General features: G+C 44.2%; 1 long non-coding RNA gene and 1 pseudogene across 2 annotated transcripts; one reads left to right on the forward strand and one right to left on the reverse strand.

Moving 5' to 3' along the window:
• The first annotated feature begins 1,146 nt into the window (after window positions 1-1,146).
• Window positions 1,147-4,424, forward strand: LOC125539571 (uncharacterized). Its single transcript, XR_007296901.2, has 4 exons — window positions 1,147-1,533; window positions 2,087-2,229; window positions 2,564-2,695; window positions 3,717-4,424. It is a non-coding gene; the product is annotated as an uncharacterized LOC125539571 (long non-coding RNA).
• Window positions 4,425-4,932: 508 nt separating this feature from the next.
• LOC125539570 (uncharacterized) lies at window positions 4,933-7,726 on the reverse strand (annotated as a pseudogene). Its single transcript, XR_015617303.1, has 4 exons — window positions 6,538-7,726; window positions 6,319-6,420; window positions 5,358-6,235; window positions 4,933-5,279 (listed from the first exon to the last, which is right to left on the reverse strand). The product of XR_015617303.1 is annotated as an uncharacterized LOC125539570 (transcript).
• Window positions 7,727-13,773: the final 6,047 nt, after the last annotated feature.

Below are 13,773 nucleotides of genomic sequence, written 5' to 3' on the forward strand. Positions count from 1 at the left end.
TTTAATGAATCCAAGAAAAATAACACACTCGAGGCTTATATTTAAATCATGCAAAATGATGAATTCAAACATTTACTAAATTTTCGAAATTATTCACTTGTGTATAAACTTTACTCATGACTTATATTCGAAAAATTATATAATTTCAATATTATACATGATTGAATATTCATGTCAATGTTTACATTTTAAGTTACGCAAAAGTTGAACTCTACAAATGCGAGAACAATTATTGAAATGTTTGTAAAGTTAAAATGATATTTGTAATTTTAATTTTGGAAATATTTATTTTAAAGGATACAAAATTTATAATTCATAAATTAAATATATGAATATTTTTAAAATACGTGAACAAATTTAAAAGTAGGTTATATAGTTTGTATGTACAATATTTATAACACATATTTAGACGTTATTTTTATTGTTGTAATTATTGTTTACGTAGTATTTACATATTTCTAGTACATTAAGACTAATTATTCACCGTAGATGTGTAATATGTGTAGATTGTAGCGGCTAGAATGTCTTGTATGCCACTGTTTGGTTGTTTGTTCGAGAGCTGGGGGCCACACTTTTTCCTGTTAATTTTCAATGTGCAATAACAGGTAGGACCCACTGCTCATAGGTACGAAAAATTAAATGTCATTAGGCTCCACATTCAATACATCTTAGTTTGTTATCCATACTTGAAATATGAACGTCAAGGGTTGATTGGTTGGCTAGAGTGGCTCATGTCCTCAATTTTTTTTTGAGGATCTTGTGTCCTTAATTTGTGTCGTGTGTTCGAGTCCCGCCTCACTGATATTTTAGTTAATTATCGTACCTATATGTTGTACAGAGGTCGGTCCTTTCCATTAATTTTTGTATCAATATGCTGCTGTACAGTGGTTGGCCTTTCCCGCAAATAAAAAATAGTAAGGTTGTTTTGTGCAAAAATCAGTTGGCCAAAGGCCATCACTCACCGACAAGTAGGCCCATACACCCTGATATGTCCGCATGCGTATTTTGTGACCGTATTTGCACGCGATGTCAAGTTAGATGACCACAAATCCGTATTTTTAAAGTTTTAGCATCAAACTGAATATTGAGCGCAAGTTCTATGACTTCCGATCATATTACCTCATTTTTTTTCACCTTCAACCTGCAGTCCACCCTTATCCTGAGACACACCGCACTCCACCAGCGCTCCCCAAGGACGCACCTCTCCTCCATCCCCTTTCTTTCTCTCTCCCGACACATCTCGCCGCAGCTCCGGTGCCTCCGCCTCAAGGAGAACTACATCGCCCCCACGAACCACGGACCCAAGCCGGCGCATGCGTGCATCGATTGTACGATGTGCGGCGCTCCGTCGAGCTCGCCTGCCCGCGTGTTGGCCGACGGAGGGGAGAGCCGACCAGAGTCCTCCGCCACTGGCCGCGCCAGTTTTCTTCCCCGATCCAGATCCCAGCTCCCCGCGCGCGTGACCGCCACCACGAGGAGGCCGAGGCCGACAAGGCAGGGTCTCGCCCAGCGTGGTGACCTTCACATCCAAAGGTCCATTTTTCTTTCTTCTTTTCAATCCATTGCTGCGATGCTTATCTTGCTTTCCCGGTGATGCATGTCTCCATTTATTTAATGCTTGCTTCTGCTGATCATAGGAGTACAAATGCTGGAGTTGTTAATTGTAATATAGATGACGTGTCCTGGTGTCTTGATCATATCTTTGGCCTGAACAAGTTTTTGCATGTTTCCTGGTGCTAAATTCCATGTTTTCATTTTTCTTCTAGCATTGATTCTCAATACAGATGATGCTATGTTGATATTTCTATGTTTATTCGAGTATAAATATTCAGGTGACGCTCTGATGCTATTACCATGTTTTCATGTTTGTTTGCATGTGTCGTGATCTTGCTGTCTAGTGGGAAAATTGGAATAGACAGGATGTATTGTTGCGACTAATAGCAGAAGGACTAATGACATGCTTGTGTTTGCGACTATCTGGAGTATTGGAGCAGAGAACAGTAGCCAGTTTATTTTTTATGAACATGCTTGCATTTATTCATATATCTGGTGCATTTATTCATATTTCTTGTGTACCAATGTTCAGTGTTCCCTTGCGGAGGAGCAGGGGTCGTGCTGGGATGGATAGCACCGGGGAGAAGCCCCTCCAGTGATTTCATGGGTTGCGGTTCGGCCGACGAGCTGGCCGACCAGGAGCAGGGGTTCGGGGACGCCCTCCGCACCGACATGGTCAGCATCCTCTCCGCCATCCCCTCTCTGGATGTGCTTGCTTAGATGTGTTGCTTACTCACTGCAGTCAGTTTAGTCGAACTGTAAAGAACTTGTAGCTGGAGTATAATTTGAAAATTTCGTGCTGCTCTAGTTTTGTATCAAATGAATCTTGTGGGCAGAGAAAATGTCATGCTGCTCTAGTAGATGATGCAACAATTTGAAAATAAGCAATCTGCAGGAACATGAATTACTTTTTCTCTTTACCCCTATTTTTCTACATACATGATTTATAAACTTGCTTATCATTGTTTCACTAATTATTGCTCATGCCCTGCTCTCATGTTTGTTGTAGGCAGCAAGATGTTCGTGCAACTGAGATTGCAAACCTAAAACAGTATAAAGCTCTCTCTTGGTGATGCAAGGGCACACTACCTTTCAAATGCCAAGAATGAACTTGGAGTTGTTTTTTCCCAAAGTATAGCTGGTAAGCTTTATGTTGCTACTGAACTTGGAATTGCCAAATTCGCATCAGTTGATTTCAGTATTTGGCCTAGGCTTTTGAGTTGGGAGTGAAGTTGTTGCTAATGCTAGAAAATGGAATGTAAGTAATTCATGGAGTATGTGGTTATTAGAAAGAACTCGTGTGTGCAGGCTACTTGAGGCTAGCAGTATCACGAAAATCTAGTGTGGCATGATTTCACCTAGTGCTCTTTAGGTCTTTCGCTTTCTGATAATCTGGTATGCCTTAAGATGCTCATGTGATATTCACTTTTTCTCTGTCTCTCCCCCTTGCTTCCCTAGAATTTCCTTATCTACTTTACAAATGAGAAGCAATTTGTTTTACCCAAATATTTCCAAAGAAATCATTGCTGATATTTTCTAAGCAACCTCCCTTTCTTCGGTTAAGATGTTATAGTTTTTTTTTTCACGAGAAAGATATTTATAGACCGCACTCCTGTATTGGTCATTGGTTCTGTATGCTGCAGTTGTTTGTATATTTGATCTTTACATCTGACTCCATAATTGACAATGCACGCAGTTCTTTCTGTACCAAGAACTGAACCAAGGCTCTGAACGAATCAACTAAAAAAATTCCTTTTGTGTACCACCATTTACTGAATTCTCGATAACATTGCTCTATGCATCTCTAGCATGCGACACAGAGAAATCTATATACTGTTATAAATTCTTTTTTTGTAAGTTTCAACTCTCAAGTTGATTGTGGAGCATGCTTTGCTAATGTGGTCCAACCTGGCATTTGGTGAACTCTCAAGTTGATTGTGGAGTATATGTGTGAGTAATGCTAGTTTGGGTACTCCTCTCTCGTCCTGACATTCTCAATGCAATTCTTCCATGTTTCCTGTTCCCACATGGCACAAGCCTATTTTATTCAGTTTGAATTCTTACTCCACTTTACGCTACAGTTTTAATTGATCAAGCTCTCTTTACAAACCTTTTTTTTTGCAAGATGCTCTCTTTACAAACTGGATGTATATCTTGTGCAGGAGTACCTACTGCTGATCCGGAGGCTGAGGAGGAAGATGGAGCTGCACTTGAAGATCCGGGGACAAGAGGAGGAAGAAGATGGCGCAACACTTGATCCGAAGGCGGAGGAGGAAGAAAATGAGGCATCCATCACTGGCGCGGACAAGGAGAGGGAAGCGGAGTCGTTGCCGCGAGTTCTGAAGGTGCGAGCTCGGAGGCATAGGATAAATCGGAGGCGTGGAGGAGCAGCTGGCCTTGCTCGGAGAAGAGGCTCTTCATCCGGCAGGCGAGTTGCTGGCTTGCTGCTGAGGGCAATCTAGAGTGACCTGCAGCTACTGCCGAGGGCGATCTGGAACTGCTGTTGAGGGCGACCTGGGGAGGCGATCTGGAGAGGCGAGCGAGCAAAGCGGGAGGTGCGAGGCGAGCGGTCTGGAGGGTGTCTGGAGCGGGTGATGGGCCAAGGCCCAAAGCCTACCAGCGTTTTTTTAATACTACCCAACGTGGGAATCGAACGAAGACGACCGGACGTACGAAAAAAGGAACGGAACGTACGAAAAGGCCTGGTGCACGAAAAAAGTGGAGAAACAATCCTCCCTATATTGGGTAGAGAGTAGATTTGTCAAATTTGCCATCGAACGCGCGCTATGGATCAGACTTATTTGAATTTCAAATTGCCCTTTAGAGGAACATATACAGGAATAAAGCGTACATATAAGCACGAGAGAAAATTTGCAGATCAGTGTTGGAGATGCCCTGACCTAATTTTATGTTCCCTTGCCTCCCAAAGAATAAAAAAACGTAATTTAAGTTCCACAAAAAAACATGATTCATATGATTTGCGTTCTGTGGTCCCAAATTAATGCTCAACTTTGTGATTATATTTTAATGGTAACTTCAGGGAGACCACAATTCTAAAGCAACAAATTAAACGAAAATTCTAAAGCGATAAATTCACAGTTCCAAGCAAGGTGCATACAAGTTCACAGAATTCACAGAAAACCAAGAGGATCATCCAAGTTCACTTGTCACTAGCTGGTGCAATGAGAGTCCGCGAAAATAAAGAACAAGTTGACTTGTGAGAATTCACAGAAGCAAGAGGCTCATACAAGTTCACTTGTCACTAGCTGGTGCAATGAGAGTTTACCAAAATAAAGTGCAAGTTGACTTGTGAGAATTCATAGAAGAAGCAAGAGGATCATACAAGTTCACTTGTCACTAGCTGGTGCAATGAGAGTCTACCAAAATAAAGTACAAGTTGACTTGTGAGAATTCACAGAAGAAGCAAGAGGATCATACAAGTTCACTTGTCACTAGCTGGTGCAACGAGAGTCTACCAAAATAAAGTACAAGTTGACTTGTGAGCAAAAAATAATGGCAAGCGCATCAGAAAGAGACAGCACAACATCTGGTACTGATCACTTCCTTCTGATCCATTGTTTCCTGTTGATCAATGAGACGTGTGGCAGAGACCACATGCCTAATTCCCACCGGTGTCATGCTCTTCCTGGGTGTTTTCTCCACCTCAACCTTCACTGCTGTGATCCATAGCTTATTCTGGGGGTCACGATATTTCATTTGCAAACCTATAAGAACATTAGAGGTGATGGCATCTTTCATGAAATGCATAAAAGAGAGAGGGAGAGAGACAGGGAGATATTCACCTTGCACCACCCAAAACAAGATGGCACCGGAGTTGACATCTTTGCCAGCATAATCCAAACACATTCTTTCAGTCCGCCACATCTCACTCTCCCATGAGAGTGGCAAATATATTGGGATGTCTAGATACACACAATTATCTTCATAGAGTAGTTCATAAGCAGCAAGCCCTTTTCCTGAGCATGTGTAGATAAAACCATCCACAAATACACATCTGCCATTTAGAAAGCGATAACTAGACATATCCCTCGGCGGGTATTCTCCCCATGGAGCCCAAGGCATGACAACATGCCACTTATTGGCATCCAGGTCAAAGTGAAGACAAGAACATGTGAGAGTATCACAGACTATAAAGGAATTATCACTCACTACTACATATCCGGACAGCTTGACCTTCCTGTCAGGAATCTGAGAGTGATCTGTCATGCAGCGCACCCATGAGATGGATCGAGGAGGACAAACAAGGTGGGCCTTACGGTAAACTTGGAGAGTTTCAGTAAGAGCAAGAGTTGCCCTACCAACTTGGATAGCCATGATAAAAGGGTCAACAGAAGAAACAGGCCGCCTTGCAAGGGGATCAAGATGCTGACATCTGGTGTCCAGGTTAAGCACATACATGCCATCTTTTAGGAATGAGACAGCATATAGTTCTGAGCCACTGACAAAAAAATGCCTCGGACCATGATCATCTCCAGGTACAATGTAATGCGGTTTGAGAGGAGTGGCTATTCCTAACCTTGGACTCAGATCTGGATTCAGATCCATGAGACTTGTTTTATAGATAAATGATTGTGAACCAGCTTGGCAGATAATAAACAAGAGTTCATTGTCCATATGTGGCTTCACATAGGGAGGAGGAGGAAGTGGTGGGAGATGATGCCTGCGTGCAAGAAGGAAAATATGTCATGCACAAGAAACTTGGAATAAAATATCTAAGCTAAGCTCAAGCTTGTGGAACAAGACCTGCAAGTATTGCAAGGATCATGAAGCGCTTTCTCTTCATGGACTTCCTCTGCATCATGGACTTCATGGACTTGAGGCAACACCTTGTCATCCTTATACTCTCTAAGTGATTGATTAGTGGGCAAAAGATTAATATAATTTGTAAGCAAGATGACCAAAATGAATGCATGGATTAATGGTCAAAATGTGTACATGGCTTTAGTGGACAGAGAAACTTACTGAAGAAAGCGGAATTCAAATTCATTGATGTCTTCCATGGGCAAGACGTCCAGCTGGCGGGAGGTGGAGTGCAGGACCTTGATGTGGGGGCCAGGACCAAGCTGGAAGGTGGTGATAATGGCGTGTAGGTGGTCCTGCCAGCATGGGAGCGCCGTACTCATCAAGACAGAGCACATGACGCCCGAGCCCAGATGGGTGAGGAAGCCATGGGCTCTGCTTCGTGCAACACAAGGAAATATAATCTCCATAGGGGTACCAATCTTCAGACTTCTCTCTTCATATCCCAGCTTGTATTCATAGATCACATTTTTGCGGAGCATGTAGATGGCATTGGTTTCTTGTACATAGAGGCCACGGCCGAGGATAGGGACGTAATCCTTGTCCTCTGAGGTTTGGACTACCTTGGTCCAGCCCAAGTCAGGGGAGGAGCAATTGAAAGTGAAGAAAAGACCGTTTTGGAGGGAGAGCAGGATGAGGGTGCCCCTCTCACGGCCATGGCCAGGGAGCACCGCGTAGCCCTGGAGGAAGTCAAGACCCCATATGGTGGGAAGGGAGGGCTCGAATTTGCAATGTTGGTCGAAGGGGGGGCCGACCTGCTCCCAACGTTGGGAAGCTGCGCCCTCTTCCTCTTCAATGACCAGGCGTTGTACTAGGAGACGGAAACTCGTGCCAGAAGAATAGGTAGCCGACACGGCCCATATGTGGCCGTCGGCCGAGATGGGCATGCACCGGCCACGCATGCTTGGATCCAGCGGGGGAAGCGGTACTTCGGCCGGCGGCTCCTCCTCGGCCGGCAGCTGCAGCTGCAGGGCGTCGGTTTGCGCCTTCTCGACCCGCTGCAGGAGGCAGAGCGAGCGACCGTCAGGAACCAGGGCTGCGCTGGCGCTCGAGCTGCACCCCTGCGGCTTCATGAGGTCGTGGAAAATCTCGAGCCTGTCCTCGCTCTGACCTGAGATTCGCCCGGATCTCGCCACGCGAAAACGGTGGAAGCGCAGGGCGCCGCTTATGACGCCGACGAGCAGCAACCAGGCGGGGCTCTCGTCCGCGTAGTAGGGAATGTCGACGAAATCATTGCCGAATTTGACCTCAACGAAGGGGTTGGAGCGGCTAAGAGAGGAGAGATCCACCTCCATCGCCCCCGCCGCCCCCATCTTCCCCTCCGCTTTCCCCTCCCCCATATTCCCCTCCGCTTTCCCCTCCTCCGCCGCCCCCATCTTCCCCTCCGCTTTCCCCTCCCCCATCTCCCCCTCCGCTTTCCCCTCCTCAGCCGCCGCCATCTTCCCCTCCGCTTTCCCCTCCTCAGCCTATGGTCGTGCCACCAACCACCAGCAACACTATTTGGGCCGGCCCAACTAGATCTTAGATTTCAGGAAATTTTACCCTCCCTTATTCAAAAAAAGAAGAAGAAGGAAATATTACCCTCCCAGCCTCCCACCCACCGTCGCTGTCACCTCGTTGGGATGAGGCGAACCAACATGTGGTTGGATGGTTAGAGAGACAGTGGTATCCCCAGCCCACCAGGGTTCAAGTCCTGGTGCTCGCATATTCCTGGATTTATTTCAGGATTTCCGGCTATCACTTTCAGTGGGAGGGCAAAATTATGCGTTTTTAGTGGTATCCCCAACCCACCAGGGTTCAAGTCCTACTACTATTTGAGCTCGACTCCAACAGATGGTCCACACAACAAATAGTAGTAGCAAAGAATAGCAGGAAAGCATCTTATAATAACACCATAAATAATAATTATGCATATGCTATATCAACCACAATGCAACAAGAAAGCATAGAAATAACCTTGCAAATATAATAATTAAAAACAACATAAGGAGATCATAATAATGTTGCTAAATGGAGTGAAAATGATAAAGTGAGATCATTAACTCAGCCAGGCAAACATATTGTAGCCATGAAGGGTTAATGTGCAATGGAGGGATATTGGACCAGTGACCAAGACAGTGCCTCGCATTGTTACGTGTGGGATAGAAAAGGAACAACACAAACAAAACAAACAGACATGTAAGATGGTTTGGTCCAGTGTCCACCTTGCGAGATGTTACATGGATATGTTCAAACAGAAGAAAGGTAAGGCAAAACTCACCGGTGTAAAAAGCAAATATGCAGTTATTATCCAAAGTTCTTACCTACCATCTAGCTGATTGTGTTATTTGTGTAAATAATGGATGGAATTATGACAATGATGGACTAACCTCACGATGATCGAACTTGGCTTCATGCCTAGATTCATCATTTTGCCATGAGTTCTGATGTGGCACTAAAAAAATTCTTCTCACTAGTTTAATGACCCGTGCGTTGTCATGGAACAAAAAAATTAGACAAGGTGACACAAGTTTTCTGAGTGTTAACATTAATGATGTCAAACAAATATCAAAGATGCTTCAATAATCACCCACCATGTTATGTGTGTGGAAACACCAAATAATAATAGGACCTTTTCACCTCATCAAGAAAGAATACTGTCGGGGGATTGATTTTGAGCTACGGGAAATCCTCCAAAATCCTAGTTCGAGCTCTGGGGGCCTGACTTTGCGTCTACAAGACTACGAGTTAGGCACGACGAGGACATCGCGAGCTACCCAGGTTCGAGCCACCGTGCGGTGTAAAACCCTACTCCTACTTGGTTGTTTTTCTGTGTACAGTGCTCTTGGAGCTACAAGGTGAGCTTGAGCTCTTTGAGGCTAGCAATGGCGCTAGGGTTTGAGCAAGAGCCGATGTGGTTGACCCCTTGCTACGACGGCCGCTCTGCCCCTTATATAGATGTCTTGGGCCTCTTCGTCAAAAATATGAGCGGGAAGGGCTACCATAGGGCGGCAATTCGAAAGGGGACATGCGTCGGAGCTTCTCTGACGAAAGGTGGTATTCACCTGCAAAAGGTGCTATCTATGACGTGCCAGGGGCTCCACGATGAGTTCCGTCCTGCCACGCCACCGTCTTGGTCTTCTATCACCAAAGGGAAAACCCTTTGGACTTCACTACAAGAAATATGTCAACTTGCGACCGTCAATATTGGTCATTGTTTTTCATTTGCGGCCTTTTTGTGGCCAAAACACTTGGTCAAAAGCTGACCATCTTTAATGAAATTGACGACCTTTGTTGTGAAATGGTCGTAGAAGGCAACGGCCAAAATAAAAGATCATTGGTTCAATGACCAATTATTTTGGTCACTGGTTGTCTTCCCAGGCCACGTCGGATCCAACGTGGTAAGCCGATGTGGCAAAATTGCGACCAATTGAATTGGTCGTTGATAAGAATCAGCCCGGTCCAATTTGGTGTTTTACATGGGCCGGGCCCAACAATTCAGCCTTCTTGTATTTTTTTCCTATTAATTTTGGTCAGCTACATGGGCTTGGCGCATTAACTCAGCCTTTTTTGCTTTCTGAGATGCGGCCTTTTCACATTCTATATAATTTCTATTTTTGGCTTTCTTTGTTTTTTTGTTACATTCAATTTTCAGATTATTGTAGTCAACGGGGTGCACATTGCCAGATTCTTCAAGGCACTAGGTCCCAGTCATTAGGTTTTAATTTTTCAAAGCTCGTAACTCATATATATACCAATCAGAGAACACATTTAAAATATATTCAAATAACAACCAAACTCAGTTTATTACAACATTCCACACAATCACAATATAACCATACATTATTCCACCAATCACAATATAGCACTCTACAGATAAAACACTCAACAATATAGCACTCTACAGATAAAACGCTCAACAATATAACACTCTATAGTCAGGGGCCAGCCAAGCCTACTACCATGCATGAGGCCACAACCAGTCCAATAGCATCAGCACCGTCGGAGCCATGACCAACGTCCAAGCTTTATCAAGCTCCCTACACATTGCATTTAGTGTCAAAGCATCAATAGATGGAGTTGCAAAGTGAATATCTTAGGGGAAGCTACACTTGGCATATACACGGGCAGAGCGGGGTTTAGGTAACCAAGTCATGTTTAAAAGAGTAAACTGAAGGAGTACAATTAGCGTGTAACCTGGAAAACATATAGCTAGTACCTATCTATCAACACATGTCATCACATAGAAGCCAAATACTATTAACTGGTAATTAGTAGACAGACAAGATCGAGCTACGTAATGGCTACCACAAGCAAAAGTGACAACACAAAGAAAATGGGGACTAGGAGGCAGTAAGGAGAAGCATTCCACAATGAAGAAATTATGTAAATAACAGATTGAAAATGGAAACATAAGAAGATTGCCTATCTTTCTCTCTCTATGTGTGTGTGTGTGTGGTACATAGCTTATTTCTTTAGCCAACAGAATTTAGAAAGAAGATTTTTTTGCAATACAATTATGTTATACATATGAATGACACCCAAGTAATTTGAGATAGAAACAAGTACAACTAACAATCTAACATGTGTAGTAGCACCAACAAAAGAGCAAGACACAGAAGAATTTATAAGAACAACACCCTGGAAAGAACTTGGGAGTCCAATTACATGTACATGAGGTACTACTGCTAGTATATATTGAACCAATCAAGCTGCTAGTGTACATGATGTGCTTGACCTCGTGCTGCTTAGTACGTATACATGGTAGAATCCCGCTGCTAGTGTTCTAAACCAACAGAGCATGCTATTGGAGCAGAAAAGAGGGAGCTAGGGGTAGGAGATGGAGCCAACTCACGGAGAACTTGTGGTCGCCGCCGTACATAGCCGCCATAATGCCGGTCACCTAGTTGATATTGTCCTTGAAGTTCTCTAACTCCATGTTGTTCCACTACAGCTCGGTATTTGCCCAACCGTGTGTGGACATGCATAAGGGCATACATAAAATATTCAAGTCGATATTCTCAGCTAACTATGATGTAATGAAAGCAATTACTTAAGGACTTCCCAGCGCTCATTTCAGCCATGTTCAGATAAACTTGAGGTAAATTAGCAGCAAGGATATTAGTTACAAGCTAGGTGAAATACAAAAGAAGTCATATTGTATTTTATGGATCCCAACTGGTTTAAACTAGAGAAGATCGTTCAACTTGTACAATCTAGCAGTCTATAAAGAGAGAAATATGTTCATTCTCAGTTACACATTAATGAGGACAGAAATGAAAGACACTAATGTAAGCAAGAACTTACAGCAAAGTATACATTAAATATATTGTAGCATCTCTAGCACTGTTGTTGTTTGCATATTAAAACCAATGGTTCACAACTATGGATCATCACTGATAAATTTGCATCAGATGCTACCACTTAATTTTGGCACATGACAAGACCAAAAGAGAAATCGAGCGGACTATAAGGGGAGGTCGTGCGGGGTGCAGGCAATATGACTGAACTGCCCCAGAACATAAACCATAAAACAAGGCCCGAAGCAACTGTGTTGTCTTCAAACAGCCTAAACACTGAGGTAGAAAAGAAACACCTGACTTGGTAGTGGCAGTTGGGTTCATTTTGGGCAAACAAAGTGCCAGTCATCCTATGATGCGACTACGTGACTGCTCTCCCTCAGATCATCGCCGAATGCAAAGCATACACCCGACTGGCAGTGCCAATTTGATTCATTTGGAGCAACCCATTGTTTTAAACTTTTATTACAACCTACAACAATCATATGAAACAATGTGACTTCATTGCCCGAGAACATAAATGAAGAGTGTCAAGCTCAAACTGTAGAACAAGGGTTGAACCAAGTGTGCCTCCTACTAGAAGCAGCCTACAAATTTCGGGCAGGAAAGTAACACCTGACTTGGCTGTGGCAGTTGGGTTCATTTTAGGCAAACAACTGTTGTAGACTGCTAGTATAGAGTAATCCTATGCAACAATATGTCTGCTCTGTCCCTATGCCCTAGATCAGAAATGAACGCAAAACATACTGCATTTGTTGGCAAGTAGTACAAGCCATCCCAAGCAGCAAAACGTAGGATTACCGCATTTGGCAACAAAATCTAGCTATGTCGCCTCCGCTGAACTGCAGATCTAAAGTGACATGGCGGCAGAGTGGGTAATAAGAGCTCACGTTGGGGCAGTGTGTAACACCCTCGATGCGACTATAGCTCCCACGTGTCGAGGCACGACTTAGAGAAATAATCGCATTGAAGGCATATGTCGCAAGTGAGGTAATCTTCACACAACCCATGTAATACATAAGGGAAAGAGATACATAGTTGGCTTACAATCGCCACTTCACACAATTACATGAATAAAGCATTACATCATCCAAATACAATCAAGACCCGACTACGGAGCCAAAATAAAAGAAGAACCCCAAATGCGACAAAGGTCCCCGATCGACCCCAACTGGGCTCCACTACTGATCAACTAGAACGGAACAACACGAAGGACAAGGTCTTCAACGAGCTCCTTCTGAGCTGGGTTGCGTCATCTGCACGGACTCATCGGCACCTACAAGCTGGTTTTGGAAGTATCTGTGAGCCATAGGGACTCAGCAATCTGGCACCCTCGCGATCAAGACTATTTAAGCTTATGGGTAAGGTAAAGGTATGAGGTGGAGCTACAGCAAGCGACTAGCATATATGGTGGCTAACATACGCAAATGAGAGCGAGAAGAGAAGGCAAAGCACAGTCGATAAAAGTATGATCAAGAAGTGATCCTATAGCAACCTACGTCAAGCATAACTCCAACAACCGTGTTCACTTCCCGGACTCCGCCGGAAAGAGACCATCACGGTTACACACGCTGTTGATTCATTTTAATTAAGGTCAACTTCAGGTTTTCTACAACCGGACGTTAACAAATTCCCATCTGCCCATAACCACGGGCACGACTTTCGAAAGTTCAAATCCCTGCAGGGGTGTCCCAACTTAGCCCATCACAAGCTCTCACGGTCAACTAAGGAATAGACCTCCTCCCGAGACATTCCGATCAGACTCGGTATCCCGGTACTCCAAGACATCCTCGACAATGGTAAAACAAGTCCAGCAAGACCACCCGATGCGCCGACATCCCGATAGGAGCTGCACATATCTCGTTCTCAGGGCACACCGGATAAGCTAAGCGCACGGGAGCCAACGTAACCCAAGTTGCCAAGGGACGGCCCCGCACGGTGCTCTGGGTTGGACCAATACTTAGACAAGCACTGGCCCGGGGGGGTTAAAATAATGATGACCCTTGGGCGCGCGACCCCCAAGGGAAAAGAAAAGGCTGGGTGGCAAATGGTAAAACCAAGGTTGGGCCTTGCTGGAGGAGTTTTATTCAAGGCGAACTGTCAAGGGGTTCCCATTATA

The sequence above is a fragment of the Triticum urartu genome, chromosome 2A (genome assembly GCF_056163025.1).
Source record: "Triticum urartu cultivar PI428250 chromosome 2A, HENAU_Tu73, whole genome shotgun sequence".
In the NCBI taxonomy this organism is placed as follows: Eukaryota; Viridiplantae; Streptophyta; class Magnoliopsida; order Poales; family Poaceae; genus Triticum; species Triticum urartu.